Below are 15,543 nucleotides of genomic sequence, written 5' to 3'. Positions count from 1 at the left end.
TCTATCTATCTATCTATCTATCTATCCATCCATCATCTATCTATCTATCTATCTATCTATCTATCTATCTATCCATTATCATCTATCTAAATATTGAGGACAACGGGTTCATTTAATGACTGTGATGTTTGCTTAACAACCCCCCCCAAAAAAAGTAAAATCAGGTTGGTCACATGATGACCCATTTAATAATCAGCATAACTTACAGTCGTAAGTCAAGGACTACCCATAATATCATTCAATAACTTAGTGAACTCACAGCTTCATCAAATAGGTGAAGGTGGTAGATAGTTTTGTTGACCTGGACTCAAGAATAGATGACCGTAGGGAGCTGGGGGTCTTCCTAAAGTGGGAAGCACAAGGCTTCCAAAGAGATAAATTCAGAGAGGTCACCAAAGCTACTCTTTGGTCCCTGGCAAATGTCCAATCACACCCACCTTCAGAGTAGCTTCCAGCTCATGGGATAGGTGTGTCTTGCCGACAACCTCAATACCCTTGTAGAAGAAGTGACTCACAGTGAAGTGTGATTCTTTTGTTGTTGTTAGTTGCGCAGTCGTGTCCGACCCATTGCAACCCCATGGACAACGTTCCTCCAGGTCTTCCTGTCTCCACCATCTTCTGGAGACCCTTTAAGTTCACGCCTACTGCTTCAGTGACTCCATCCAGCCACCTCACTCTCTGTCGTCCCCTTCTTCTATTGCCCTCCATCTTTCCCAGCATCAGGCTCTTCTCCAGTGAGCCCTTCCTTCTCATTAGGTGGCCAAAGTACTTGAGTTTCAACTTCAGGATCTGGCTTTCTAAAAAGCAGTCGGGGTTGATCTCCTCTAGGACTGACCGGTTTGATGGCCTTGCAGTCCAGGGGACTCACAGGAGTCTTCTCCAGCACCAGAATCCAAAGCTGATTCTAGCCATTGTTATACCTGCCGCACAACGAGTGCCCGTTTATCCAGACATAAGTCCTACTGAGTTCAACACAACTTAATCTTTTCTCTAATGAGTTCACGTCAACCCGGAGATATAATTGACTCGATTAAGGATTTCTACAGATAACCGCATAGACAATAATTTAACAGGAAGAGTTAGGGTGAAAAATAAAGGTTTCCTTTCCCCGGTGCGCACACTGTCCTTTGATGTCAAAAACAATTCAGAGGGTCAGCTTGCAATTTTACTGTAATTGCTTCTCCCCCCCCTCCTTTTTCTCTTTTTTTTCCCAGCCATCTCTTCCAGTAATGCACAACAATCAATATGGCATGTAATTAGATTTCATTCAATCTGCAAAAGGATGAGGACAGTTTTCATCTTCTTATTATGCAGATGCTTCGCACGTTGTCCTGTGTGTCTCTTTCTTATTAGACCTTGTTGGCCTATTAGGGGTGGCAGGCATTTCAGAGAATAAGTTTTTTTAAAAAAAAAAAAATTCTGGCAGATTATGGTTCTTCGCACATCATAATAATTTGATTGTGTTCTCTTTGAGAAGATTAAATACAGCAGTAATTTTAGGCTTGATGAATGAATCCTGTTCCTAAGTGACAGCCTAGCTGTGTGGAAGGAGGAAAAAAAAATAACAATTCAATCCATAGCACCAGGAGTGCATTTTATAGCACGCCACTGGTTCCACTTAGCTGAAAGGAAGGGAGGGGTTAAAAACGGAGGGCAGAAATGTATTTTGTGGAAAGAAGATCTTAACATAAATTTAAAAGAGTGTCAAGACTGGGAATCTGTAAAGAAGTGTAGGTTATCATGCCTTTGAACTTGGAGTGACCTCCCTCAATCTGGATGACCTCCAAAATGTGGACTTCCACTCCCAGAATCCCATAACCAGGAATGCTACTGCTGAAAATGGTGGGAGTGGAAGTCCACACATCTGGAGGGTTTGGAGAAGACTCTAAACTGAATCTAAGACAGTGTGTGGAAAGGATTCAGATGAAGTTCAGAGTTCAAAGTGTCTCTTCTTCAAATTTAGTAGACAACTCCCTAATTAGATGGCCCATTTCTCCACCATAAAAACAAAACCATGCACAATCGGGAAAGGATGCCTCAAGATCTACAACTCATCTCGGAAGAGACAGGGCTACAAACTTGCCTTGTTGTGCTTTCAACTGTCCTCTGTAAGCTGTAACTCCCTGCTGAGATATCATCCCTATATAATTATGGGCTGTTTTCTCATGATAACTGTGCCACCGCTTAATGGCTTAATCAGTTCATCCAATTGTTTTTGAGCTTTGCCCAACACATGGGACTATAAATTAATCCCAGGTTGGGTTCACACAAGATGCAAAGCTGCAGTGTGCTTGTCTAGTTTGCGTCTCAACATGTCCTCCAAACAGGGACAAGACAAGAAACAATGGATGGAAACTAATCACGAAGAGAAGCAACCTGGAAATAAGAAGAAATTTCTTCTTAGAACAATAAACCAGTAGAACAGCTTGCCTTCAGAAGTTGTGGGTGCTCCATCGCTGGAGGTTTTTAAGAAAAGACTGGACAGCCACCTGTCTGAAATGGTACAGGGTCTCCTGCTTGAGCAGTGGGTTGGACTAGAAGACCTCCAAGGTCCCTTCCATCTTTGTTATTCTGTTCTGTTCAGAGTCACTACAAAGGGACAGAATGCACTTCAGAACAAACTCTCCAGTTGCTCTCCAAGGTCCTGATCTGGCTGAAATGTGTAGCTTTGGTGACTTTAGCTACTTAAGGGTCTTCAGGATTGATGGCATCTATTGCATCTATTAGGGCCTCCGCAGTGTAGCTGGAATTAACCTTGATGAAGAGCTTTGTGCAGTCGAAGTGGACACTTTTCGTTGTGAGAAAAAGGGCCAAACACGTTACATCACGGTTCAATCTCAGCTAGCCACTTGAGCAACAGAAGAAGCAGGGAAGCTGTTTCCCGAAGTTTCTGGTAGCTAATTTGAACTTTGCTTCCGTCTCCGGAATTGCCGGGAGAGAGCGGAGACTAAGTGATGCACGATCACGAAGAAAATTGAATCAGTCTCAGTGGAGGAAGCTGAGAGGGAGGAAGAAATGAGTATTCGCTAGTTTTCCTTTCCTTCTGCCCCCTCCCCAAAGAGGATTGCACCAGCCTCCCAGTGGACCCATCACAAAAGGTCAAGTCGAGACATCCATCCATACAAACATCTCTGTGTGTTCGTGTCCCTGCCCCCCAAGGATTTTACAATCCCTTTGGAGCAAATTTATAACAAATGACGAAATTCACAAATAACACTTTCACGTGAAATGTTAATACCACTTTACAATGCCTTGGTAAGGCCACACTTGGAATACTGCATCCAGTTTTGGTCACTGCGATGTAAAAAAGAGGTTGAGACTCTAGAAAGAGTGCGGAGAAGAGCAACAAAGATGATTAGGGGACTGGGGGTTAAAACATACAAGGAACGGTTGCTGGAGTTGGTATGTCTAGTTTAATGAAGAGAAGGACGAGGGGGGACATGATAGCAGTCTTCCAATATCTCAGGGGCTGCCCCAAAGAAGAGGGAGTCAAGCTATTCTCCAAAGCAGCTGAAGGCAGGACAAGAAGCAACGGGTGGAAACTAATCAAGGAGAGAAGCAACCTAGAACTAAGGAGAAACTTCCTGACAGTGAGAACAATTAATCAGTGGAACAGCCTGCCTCCAGAAGCAGTAAATGCTCCAACACTGGGAGTTTTTAAGAAGAGACTGGACAGCCATTTGTCCGAAATGGTGTAAGGTTTCCTGCCTGAGCAGGGGGTTGGACTAGATGACCTCCAAGGTCCCTTCCAACTTTATTATTATTATTATTACTATTATTATTATTATTATTATGGATCATCGCACAGTCAGCCAGATGTTCAGACTGAATTTGGCATTTTGTCTACCTATCGAGTCCTTACCCAGGACCTGGGATAGGCAGATATGGATGTTTGATGGTATTACAGATATCGTTGCAGGATGGAAGCAGTTCCTAGTAAGGCCGCCTTTTGCAATTGACTAATAGCGAATTTGTCCATGCCAATGGTGTTCAAGTGGTGCTCCAGTTGTTTTGGGATTGCACCCAAGGAGCCTATGACTATTGGTACTACCCTTGCTTGCTTTTGCCACAGTCTTTCTATTTCTATTTGTAGGTCTTTGTATTTTGTTATCTTCTCCAGTTCTTTCTCTTCTATTCTGCTATCTCCAGGCACTGCCACGTCCACTATCCAGCCTTTTTTGTCTTTCTTATCGACAATTGTTAAGTCTGGGGTGTTATGTTGCAGGTGCTTGTCTGTTTGAATTCTGAAGTCCCAGAGCAGTTTAATTTTATCATTTTCTATGACTTTCTCTATTTTATGATCCCACCAGTTTTTGCTTACAGGCAAATGATATTTCTTGCAGATCTTCCAATGCACCATTGTTGCTACTTTGTTGTTATTATTATTATTATTATTATTATTATTATTATTATTATTATTGTTATTGTTATTATTATTAAATACTTGGAGTGGCACTTTGCTGATTGAGCGATGAAATACAGGCAGTCCTCAACTTACAACAGTTTGTTTAGTACCTGCTTGAAGTTACAACAGCACTGAAAATGACTTATGACCGTTTTTCACACTTACAACCATTGCAGCATCTCCATGGTGAGGTGATGAAAATTCAGATGCTTGTCCATTGACTTACATTTATGACGGTCACAGTGTCCCGGGGCTCATGTAATCCCATTTGTGACCTTCTAACAAGCAATGGAAAAGTCAGATTCACTTAACAACCGTGTTACTAGCTTAACAACTGCAGTGATTCACTTAACAACTGTGGTAAGAAAGGTCATCAAATGGGGCAAAACTCACTTAAAAAATGTCTCACTTAGCAACAGAAATGTTGGCCTCAGTTGTGCGGAACGCTAAAAGGCAGAGCTTGGACACCATGTGAATGCTAGTAAGGGGGAGAAACCCATTTATCGATGTGACTTCTAGCGAGCATTTGTGCTGTGTGCGTGTGCATTTAATTGCAGATTCCGGTTTAAATGGGATGGGAGAAATTGAGTAACTAACAGGCAGAAATGAAATGGACCAGCTGTAGACTAATCTGTATGTTTATTATCCATGATCAAGCTCAGAAAACTATTTCCCAGTGCAATTTAGTTCTAGGAAGTGGACATTTTGCAAAACACACCTGCAGAGAACTCTCTTCCTCCACTGTTTTATAATTGCGACAGCTGTATTCCCCATTAACTTTGAACGACTTATTTTATAAACCGCACGATAGAAATAAGCAACAGATCTGTTAAATCAGGCAATATTGAATTCAAATCATCAGTTTGATTCAAGTCTGCAGCTAAATTTGATTTGGACCTTTTAAAAAAAAGAAAAGATCCCAGCTTCAATATTTGCATTGATCCAATTTCAATACGCCAAATGAAATTATGAAATTGGTTTGAGTTAAGACTTCCAAATACATTAAGAAAAATGCTCTTTGACCATGCACAGATGTGTCCAAATTATCCACATTTATCCAGAAGTATCTGATTTAATTCAGTCCAACTTTCTGATTTGATTGAAAAACTTGACTTGATTAAAATTTAACCGAATCCCTCTGAGTTGAATCTCCAAATCGAATCTTTATCTTTAATGCAAGGTAAAAATTTCTCCTTTATTGGATGCCAGTCATTAAAGCAAAATTAATACCTTTTTGGCTGCAGAGTTGTTGGAAGTTGCAGAGCATATATAACAACAACAACAACAATAACAGTAATAATAATGGGCAGACACTCATCCACCAGTCAAAGAATTGGTGATGGTGAAATTTAATTTGCATTAAATTTCAGTGATCATTTGGGTGTAACTCTATCTGTATACACAGACACCCACAGTTACACCCACACAGAGGTGTAAGAGAAACTTCAATGAATTTAGAAAGTGTTCATTTCTGCAGAAGTTTGGCTCATTAACATTCTGGTTCAAGAGAGAAGGTGTAATTGTGGGTTTTGACTTGATTTAATTTTGACTTGATACACCCAGTAACTGATGCAGCTGCTTAATACTCTCTAGGTTTGGTGGCTTTCTTGCAGACATTTCATTACCGACCTAGGTAACATCATCACTGTCAGAGGGTGAGGAGTTTGCTTGCAGTTTAGATACAATAGTTGACAAGGCAAGTCATTAATATATAAACAGAGCAAACTCCACTTGCTTCTAAAACTGATGATGTTACCTAGTTGGGTAATGAAATGTCTGCAAGAAAACCGCCAAGCTCAGAGACCACCAAGGACTGCACAGTCCTCCACCACCTCCTCCTCCTCCTCCTCCTCCTCCTCCTCCTCCTCCTCCTCCTCCTCCTCCTCTTTCCAAACCCACTCCCTTCTAGCACTGATGTTGTTACCTAGTTGGGTAATGAAAGATCTGCAAGAAAACCAGCAAGCTCAGAGAGCATCAAGGACCCCATAGTCAGTCCTTCCTTCCTTCCTTCCTTCCTTCCTTCCTTCCTTCCTTCCTTCCTTCCTTCCTTCCTTCCTTCCTTCTTTCCTTCCTTCTTTCCGCTCCCTCCCTCCCTCCCGAAATTCAATCCCTTGCAGCACTGATGTTGTTACCTAGTTGGGTAAAGAAAGATCTGCAAGAACATAGCCAAGCTCAGAGAGCATCAAGGACCCCCACAGTTCAACCCTGAGCTATCAATATTCTTCTCTGTCGATACCAACTGCTTAACATAATAGTCTGCATTGGAAAAAAAACCCAAATAACACGCAATTATTTGCTACTCAACCAGGCAAGGGCTAAAACTGTGGGTAGCTGCTTTAGTTGCTCGTTATTTGCACCTGGGTGTTCTTGCTTAGCCTTCCTGACACAAGCTGGAAGATCCAATTGTGCACTGAGTGACTAAAGAGTTGAGGAAGCACAGCTTCCCTGAGGAAGGAGCGACTGGTTGTTAGGAGCAACGCTTGTGCCAAGCACCTTCACTCCAGGGTGCATTCTGGTATCTTCAAGGTGTCTGAATATCAGACCCAGATCTCAGCCTCGAAACCTCCGTTTCCTTGCAGGGGCTACACCTAGCACCTTACTCTTAACAGAAGTGTATTTTTGGGCCACCCAGGTGGAGAAATGAGCTGGCAACAATGCAATCTGACATCGCTCTAGAGTGATTGTGCGTCCTGCAGGTCTTCAGGTGCTGGCCAAAATGCTTCACGACAAGATCTCCTCTGATTACTTGGAGGCCTCTGGATAAAACGAACTGGAATTTTGCTAGCTATTTTTTTATGACCAACTTTTTTACAATGAAAAGGAGGACACAAATAAATTGAAGAAAGAAAAAATATTGTAAATAAAAGAAACATTTTATTCATTGCAACAATAATACAGACAACTTGCAGGTGCAAAGTTTGCTAGCCGGGTGTTTTGGCGCACTCAGCAGCAATTCCTATTGGCTTTCAAAAGCCAATAGCGGGAGTAGCACAGCTCATGCAAAAGTTGAAAAAGAAACCATCAAAAAAAGGTGCCGGAACGCCGTTCTGAGCGTTCTATGAGGGGAAAAAAAGCCCTGCAGATTAGTCTTCAAATATCGAAAAGGAGGACATGTAGGAGGACACTTTTTGAGGGAGGACAGAACTTACAAAAGTAAGTTATTAAGGATAACTTACTTAATATCCTGCCCCCTTTTTATTATAAATAAATCAAGGTGGTGAATGCATCTGGACACACCTTTTTCTTCCTCTTTGCGCCACAACAACCCTGCGGGGTAGATTGGGCTGAAAGAGAAGGATCGGTCCAGAGTCATCCAGCCGGCTTTCATGGTTAAGACAGAACTAGCACTCCCAGTCTCCTGGTAATTGGCCCCAAATCACCCAGCCAGCTTTCATGCCTAAGATGGGGCTAGAACTCACCATCTGCTGGTAATTGGGACCATGGAGGTCTTCTAGTCCAACCCCCTGCTCAAGCAGGAGACCCTATATTATTTCAAACAAATGGCTGTCCAGTCTCTTCTTAAAAACCTCCAGTGATGGAGCACCCACAACTTCTGGAGGCAAGGCGTTCCACTGGATAATGTGTTCTCACTGTCAGGAAATTTCTCCTTAGTTCTTGGTTGCTTCTCTCCTTAATTAGTTTCTATCCATTGTTTCTTGTCTTGCCTTCTGGTGCCTTGGAAAATAAGTTGACCCTCTCTTTGTGGCAGCCCCACAAATATTGGAAGACTGCTATCATGTCGCCCCTAGTCCTTCTTTTCACTAGACTAAACAATATCTGTTCTTCATATCTTTTAGCTTCCAGCCCCCTAATCATCTTAGTTGCTCTTCTTTGCACTCTTTCTATAGCCTCAACATTTTTTTATATCGTGGTGATCAAAACTGGATGCAATATTCCAAATGTGGTCTTACCAAAGCCTTAAAAAGCAGAACTATGTATACCAGTACTATCTCTATCTCTATCTATCTTTCTATCTATCTCTCTATCTCTATCTCTATCTCTATCTCTATCTCTGTCTGTCTGTCTCTGTCTGTCTCTATCTATCTATCTATCTATCTATCTATCTATCTATCTATCTATCTATCTATCTATCTATCTATCTATCTATCTATCAGGCTTTGTGAATCCGAATGAAACATATGACATTTTACAGTGTTTTCACCCATGCAGGCCCAGGCAAACACTGCACGAAAACATCTGGAAACTGTTGTGTATGTAAACCTACTTCCTTGACTTTCTCACCCACCATTGCTAAGAGGGAAGAAAACAACTACAGCAATTGGAAATATTCAAAGCTTGAGTTGCATTTTAGCAGGAGAAGGATCCTCAGAAGCCTGTTACTCAAGGTTGGGTTCTAGTTGGCCAAGATGATTTATTTTGACTAATTCATCCTTTTTTTTTCTGGAAGAAAACCTGGAACCCATTTTTCCCCCTTTCCAGATTTAATTGGCTGAAAAAAAAGGGAGAATTTGACCCGTTCTACCTCCAAAAACTCATCTGAAAATACTTGCTAACATTTTGTTCTGAAACAAGTATATTTATAGAAAAGAGCAGAACCTGTGTGCTTGTGTATGGGTTTTTTTTTTAACCTTCCTTTTCCTGAGGACAGATTTCCTCATTCTATAAATATGCTTAGGAACAATTTTAATCGGGAGCTGATGATAATATGAGTTGGTGGCTGTGTACTGTGAAAGAAATAACGGAAGTAGCTAAATCTAGAAACCTCCTCCTCCTGCACGGAACCTGGAATTATGTTTATAAAATCTTTCTCTACAAAGGAAGCCATCGTGGGACAAGTGGCTTTAAATTCACAGAATACATTTTAGAACGTCCCATTTCCACCTATCCATGCTTTCTTCCTGGAAAAAAAAATACTGTCCCAAATTTTGCCTTGGAAGAATGCTTTGAGGTTTGCATTGGGCAAATTTGAGATCATTCAAAATTCTGATTTTATTTATACAGTTGCAAATACATTCCCAACAGTCTTTGTCTGTCCATCTGTCTAGACATCTCTATCTATCTCTCTTTTCACCCATTTATCCATTTCTCTCTCTCTGCGTCATCTGTTTATCATCCATATCTGTCTGTCTGTCTATCTATCTATCTACCTATCTATCTATCTATCTATCTATCTATCTATCTATCTATCTATCTATTAATCCATCCATCCACCCATCTCTAGCAATCCATCTATCTATCTATCTATCTATCTATCTATCTATCTACCTACCTACCTACCATCTATTATCATCTCTAGCTATCCTATCTATTATCTATCAATTGATCCATCCATCCATCCATCCATCCATGTCTATCTATCTGTCTGTCTGTCTGTCTATCTATCTATCTATCTATCTATCTATCTATCTATCTATCTATCTATCTATCTACCTACCTACCTACCTACCAACCATCTTTATCATCTCTATCTATCCTATTATCTATCAATTGATCCATCCATCCATCCATCCATCCATCCAACCATATCTCTCTCTCTCTCTCTCTCTCTCTCTCTCTCTCTCTCTCTCTCTCTCTCTCTCTCTCTCCCCCCCTCTCCCTCTCCCTCTCCCTCTCCCTCTCTCCCCCCATTCATCTTTAAGTTTGAAAATGCACATAACTAAGCCTAGGAAGAAATTATTTTAATAAAAAATTTTGCTCAGTTGCTGTGTTGGCTGTGTTGGCTTCCACCAAGTTATTTTCAGGTGGTGAAAGTCAGCTCACCTATTGGCAATCCCACCAGATAGACCAGCCCAGGAATGAACTTCAATGCCCATTCCTTCCCTGCTGGATCTAATGGGACAGGCAACCTTCTGCTTTCTCCTTTCATGTTGGCTTTTGAACGTGTGTCCCGCACTATCTTGATTAGTTCTCTTTTTAATTTGCATTATCTTGGCTCTATCTACCACTTAGCCAGCGTATCTCATAAAGCTGGTAATACATATAACAAATTTCCCTGTAGCTCCGAGATAAGGGGAGAAAGAGAATGCCGGATGATGAGCTGTTTCTTAAAAGATCAGCTTATTGCATCGCCCTGCGTTGCCTTTGTCCGTGCATTGTACTAACCATCATCTTTTCAGCTTGCTCAACACACAAAGATCAAACTAAAACCTTTTAGGACTTAGCCGTCATTCTCTGCCCTGTTTTGACATTTGCACCCCAATTGTCTAGTCTATTTGAAAACCTCCAGTGATGTAAGACCCGCAAGAGACTCTTCCTCTTGATCCCACTAGATGGCCTTCTTTAGGAGAAGCAACCTGTAACATTCCGTCTCCCTGCTCTGGTAGGTTGGGTGGATGACATGATAGCAGTGTTCCAATATCTCAGGGGCTGCCCCAAAGAAGAGGGAGTCAAGCTGTTCTCCAAAGGATCAGAAGGCAGGAGAAGAAGCAACGGGTGGAAACTAAGCAAGGAGAAAAGCAAACCTGGAACTAAGGAGGAATTTCCTGACAGTGAGAAGAGTGGAACAGTCTGCCTTCAGATGTTGTGGGTGTTCCATCACTGGAGGTTTTCAAGAAGAGATGGGACAACCATTTGTCTGGAATGCTGTAGGATCTCCTGCCTGAGCTGGAGGTTGGACAAGAAGACCTCCAAGGTCCTTTCCAGCTCTCTTATTCTATTCTGTTCTAGTTGAACTTCATTCTTACGCTAAAGAAATATACAGTCAATCATAGATCCACCCGCACCCACCCCCCAAAAAATGTTGTTGCCTTTTCTGAGGCTGCACAAAGGCTTGTAGCAAGCTGGTGGGGTTAATTGCTTGTTTTATACGTTTGGCTTGCGAAAAGCCTGCGCTGCCCTTTTTGAAAATGGATTTCATTTGTTATTATTTGCACCACTCTTTCGATGCCTGTGGGGCACTATGCTTTTTATAAATAAAGATGTATTTTTATTATACTAATTCCTATTCCAGCTGGCTCAGTGTGCTGAACGAATTGGCGTGTTCTTTCCCAAGGATGCTGACTCAAGAAGAGCGATGTGAAAAATAAGGCCGGTTGAGAAGGAATTGCGTAACCCAATTGTAAGGTTGGCTTTTTAAAAAATAAAATAAAAATCTGGAGTAGGTTCCAAATGAACTCCCCAAATATATGTAGGATGCAAGCGCCGACATTTCTACGTTATCCTGTAAAAATTGCTCAGCAAAGGAACAGCAAAGAGGGAAATTAATAATAAGGGAGGCAGGAATTGATCTAAAACCGCTCAATTCCTATTTTGTATGTTTTTAGTCATCGCACCGAAGATTGAGTTTTATTAAATGTTCGAGCCTTCTTATTAATGTTTCAATCTATTTAGGAGTAGGGGAAAAAAAAGTACTGTTTTTTTTTCATCCCAAGTAATTGTTTTATTGCATTTCGAAAAAATTGATTACGTGTAATCAAGCTGTTTTCGACACGTGGTGACAACATAGATAGATTTTCTCATTGGGAATATATTCCTGATTTTTTTTTCCCTTTCAAATCTAATGAAATCTACCACTCATCCCCATTGTAACTAAATCCATCCCCTTTGCTGCCTATTCTCTTTTTTTCCTTTCACTTTTCCCAAAATGTTGAGCCAAAAAGATCATTGGCACTTCCCTCCCTCCCATCCAGGACATAGCACAGAAGCATTGCTTGTAAGCAGGGTCCATAAGATTATCTGGGATATCACTCATCCTCTCCATGACCTGTTTTCCTTATTATCTTCTGGGAAGAGGGGGCTTCATGGTATCCATAGCAGAACATCCAGTTTCAGCCATAGTTTCATTCCATACAGCATTAACCTTGTGAACTCTCAAGCTTCCTCCTTCCGTTATATATTCAAGATGGACAGCGTTTAATATTTATTTACCACCTATATGTAGAGGTGTGGGTCTATACACATGTTGTACATAGTACGTTTTAGGTGTGTGTCCTGTATGTGTTTCACTTTGAGAGCGGGCAACTCAATTTCATTTTTTGATGTGTGCCGTTGTGCCCACGGTAAAAAAAAATGACAATAAAGGTTATCTTATCTTACCTATCTTTCCGTTGACTGACTGAGTCACGGATTGAGCGATTGCAGGTGCTCCTCAATTCGTGACCGCAGCTCAGCCCCCAATGACGAAACATTCACTAAGTAGGCTTTGCCCCATTTAACAACCATTTTTGCAGTGAGCCTGGCTTCCCCCCCTGACGTTGCTTGTCAGAAAGTGGCAAAAGGACATCGCCGGATCCCCAGGCCACTGCAACTGTCATAAATACAAGTCAGTTTCCAAGCGTCTAAATTTGGATCACGTGATCATGGGGATGCTCCAACAGTTGTAAGCAGTGCTTTTTTTTGTAAAAAAAAAAAAAGGTGCCGGAACTCACACATGTTATACAACCAGCCTTGCCTACCCTACAAGGTTCCATCCAAAAAAGGTGCTGGAACTCTGTTCTGGGCGTTCTATGACAAAAAAAGCCCTGGTCGTAAGTCGTAAGTCACTTCTTTCAGTGCCATTGTAACTTCAGTCACTAAACAAATTATTGTAAGTTGACGACTACCTGTGTGGGCCTTCAAGCCAGTCCCGACTCCTAGCATCCACACAGGTAGATTGTTTTCATGATGATCTGTCGCTCACCTCGTCCTTTGCCCTCTTCCAACAGTACATCCATCAACCTCATAACTGTCCATGGACTTTCTGCTTGTCTCCTTCGCCTCTTTCCTTCCATCCTTCCTAGCATCGGAGTCTTCTCCAGAGCGTTGGGTCTACGCCATGATGTGTCCAAAGTAGAATAATTTAAGCTTGACCTTTTGTACCTTGAATGAGAACTCTGGGTCAATTTGTTCAATGATCCCTTCGTTCCTTGACTGACTCTACGATAACATGCGGCATCTTCTTTGATTGATTGTGTTATACGCTGCCAATAATAGGTGATGAAAAGCGATTAATATTAGACCCTTTGTAGACCAGATGAAATTCTTACCTGGTTTTTGCCTCCCAGTAATAGCATGTGCTTTCCAGCAAGCTGGGCTGATTTGTACCACAAGTTGAAATTGTGTTCCAATTCTTTCAGGCATCATTACTAGCCGGGTTTAACAACAGATAGAATGTTTATCTGAGGAGGAAGGAAAACAAATGCATAAGAAATAGAAGCCTCAGGAAAATGCAGTTGGAATGAGCTGCTCTTCAGTTCAGCAAGTTTTATCCTCTTCGTTTTCCATGTCTGGATGAACCCTTTCTTATTCCATGTTCTCTTTCTTTCTTTCTTTCTTTCTTTCTTTCTTTCTTTCTTTCTTTCTTCTCTCTATCTATGCATCCATCCATAGCTGCATATCTATCATCTATCCATCTATCTATCTATCTATCTATCTATCTATCTATCTATCTATCTATCTATCTATCTATCTAATCTATCTCCATCCATCCATCCATCTCTATCTGACCTATCTTTCTTTCTTTTTCTTTCTTTTTCTTTCTTTCTTTTCTCTATCTATGCATCTACCCATATCTGCATATCTATCATCTATCCTTCCATCTATCCATCCATCTCTGTCATCTATCTATCTATCATCTATCTATCTATCTATCTATCTATCTAATCTATCTCCATCCATCCATCCATCTTTATCTGACCTATCTTTCTTTCTTTTTCTTTTTTCTTTCTTTCTTTTTCTTTCTTTCTTTTCTCTATCTATCTATGCATCTACCCATATCTGCATATCTATCATCTATCCTTCCATTCATCCATCCATCTCTGTCATCTCTATCTATCTATCTATCTATCTATCTATCCATCCATCCATCCATCCATCTCCATCCATCTCTCTGACCTATTTATCTATCTGTCTGTCTATCTCCATCCATCTCTATCTGACCTATCTATCTATCTATCTATCCATCCATCCATCCATCTCCATCCATCTCTATCTGACCTATCTATCTATCTATCTATCTATCTATCTATCTATCTATCTATCTATCTATCTATCATCTATGCATCCATCCATATCTGTCTATCTATCTATCATCTATCTTATATCTATCTATCCATCCATCTTTGTTACCCCCCCTCTCTCTTCTATCTATCTACTGTATCTTTCTCCCTCCCTCCCTCCCTCTCACCCTCCCTCCCTCCATCTCCTTTCTGTCTCATCTATGTATGCAAAGTCCATTGAACCCGATGCAGGGCTGCAGGACGGTGGTCTGCAGTCACCACAAGGGCAGGGAAGAACTGAGCACTGGCCTTTTCTCATTGTATAAGAGCTCAGCTGAAAGGCTATTTGATCTACGGCTGGCAGATATACCCGCTCGTCTCTGTGTGTGTGCTTTAATTCTTGCAATATGCTTTAATTCTAAAATGCTTGGCGGCATCCGGCTTGGTGGTTATTTCCTCATGCACTGACTTGCGGGCAAGGCTGACTTCGCATGCTAATGTGGACATTCAAAGAGAGAATGGAGCCGAGAAGGAACAGGCCTCTATCGTCTTCTGCAAAGCAGGAACCATCATGTTGGGGATAAATAGACCCCCCCCAATTCTGGAAGTGGAGCCTTCACTGATCTCACAACCTCCAGACAGCGTTATTTGCAGAATCCTTTGCCAGCGTGGCTAATTTCTCCATGTTGTGGTCTCAGCGTGTTTGGAGAGCAAGGCTAAGCCGGTGCAATCTCAAACAGCTCTCTCCATTGCCTTGAATGCCTTGTTATCTGGCCCAAACAGCTATCCATAATAAAACAATGCCCCCTCTCTTGAGCTGGCCCTTTTTTAAAAAATTCAGGCACGCAGAATTAAATCGATGCCTCCCCCCACTCTTTTTTTTCTGCAGCCTGCCCAAGCACACTGTCTCCTCTCTTGCAATAAATTAAATCATAATCTTAGACAACAACAATAACAACCAAACCTACAAGAATGAAGAATAACCAGAGGCAGGCCACCCGCACCTGCACATCTGCAGATAAGGCTAGTAGGGGGGTGCAGAGGATAAGATAAGAGAAGAAAGATGAAGGAAGGAAAAGGAAGAGAGGAAACGAGAAAGAGAGGGAAGAAAGAGATTAAAGTCCTTTGTCAAAATTGCTAGCAAAACTCGGCCAGGCTCTCGGGCACCCAGATGTGTTTCCTTTGATCTCGACAAGCCTGCAAGTGTTAAATAGAGAGGCTGGGGGAAAACAGGACGCCAGTGATTGCTAGTGAAGTGAAAAA

At 41.5% G+C, this 15,543-nt stretch overlaps 1 protein-coding gene across 4 annotated transcripts in view; it reads left to right on the top strand.

Annotated features, from left to right (window-relative positions):
* Nucleotides 1-15,543, top strand: part of GALNT9 (polypeptide N-acetylgalactosaminyltransferase 9) — a 130,466-nt gene that overhangs the window by 48,787 nt on the left and 66,136 nt on the right. The window contains exon 1 of one of the 4 annotated variants that reach the window (XM_039332397.1): nucleotides 3,683-3,741. The exons of the other annotated variants lie outside the window; for them this stretch is intronic. The gene's annotated coding sequence lies outside the window, so the exon portion shown is untranslated. Of the gene's footprint in view, nucleotides 1-3,682; nucleotides 3,742-15,543 lie in introns of those variants that run through there. 4 annotated transcript variants of the gene reach the window in all.

The sequence above is a fragment of the Crotalus tigris genome, unplaced genomic scaffold (genome assembly GCF_016545835.1).
Source record: "Crotalus tigris isolate CLP2741 ecotype Arizona unplaced genomic scaffold, ASM1654583v1 scf7180000024461.2689607, whole genome shotgun sequence".
NCBI classification, from domain to species: domain Eukaryota; kingdom Metazoa; phylum Chordata; class Lepidosauria; order Squamata; family Viperidae; genus Crotalus; species Crotalus tigris.
Note: the sequence above shows the minus strand (reverse complement) of the source record. Positions and strands in the feature narration are given on the sequence as shown.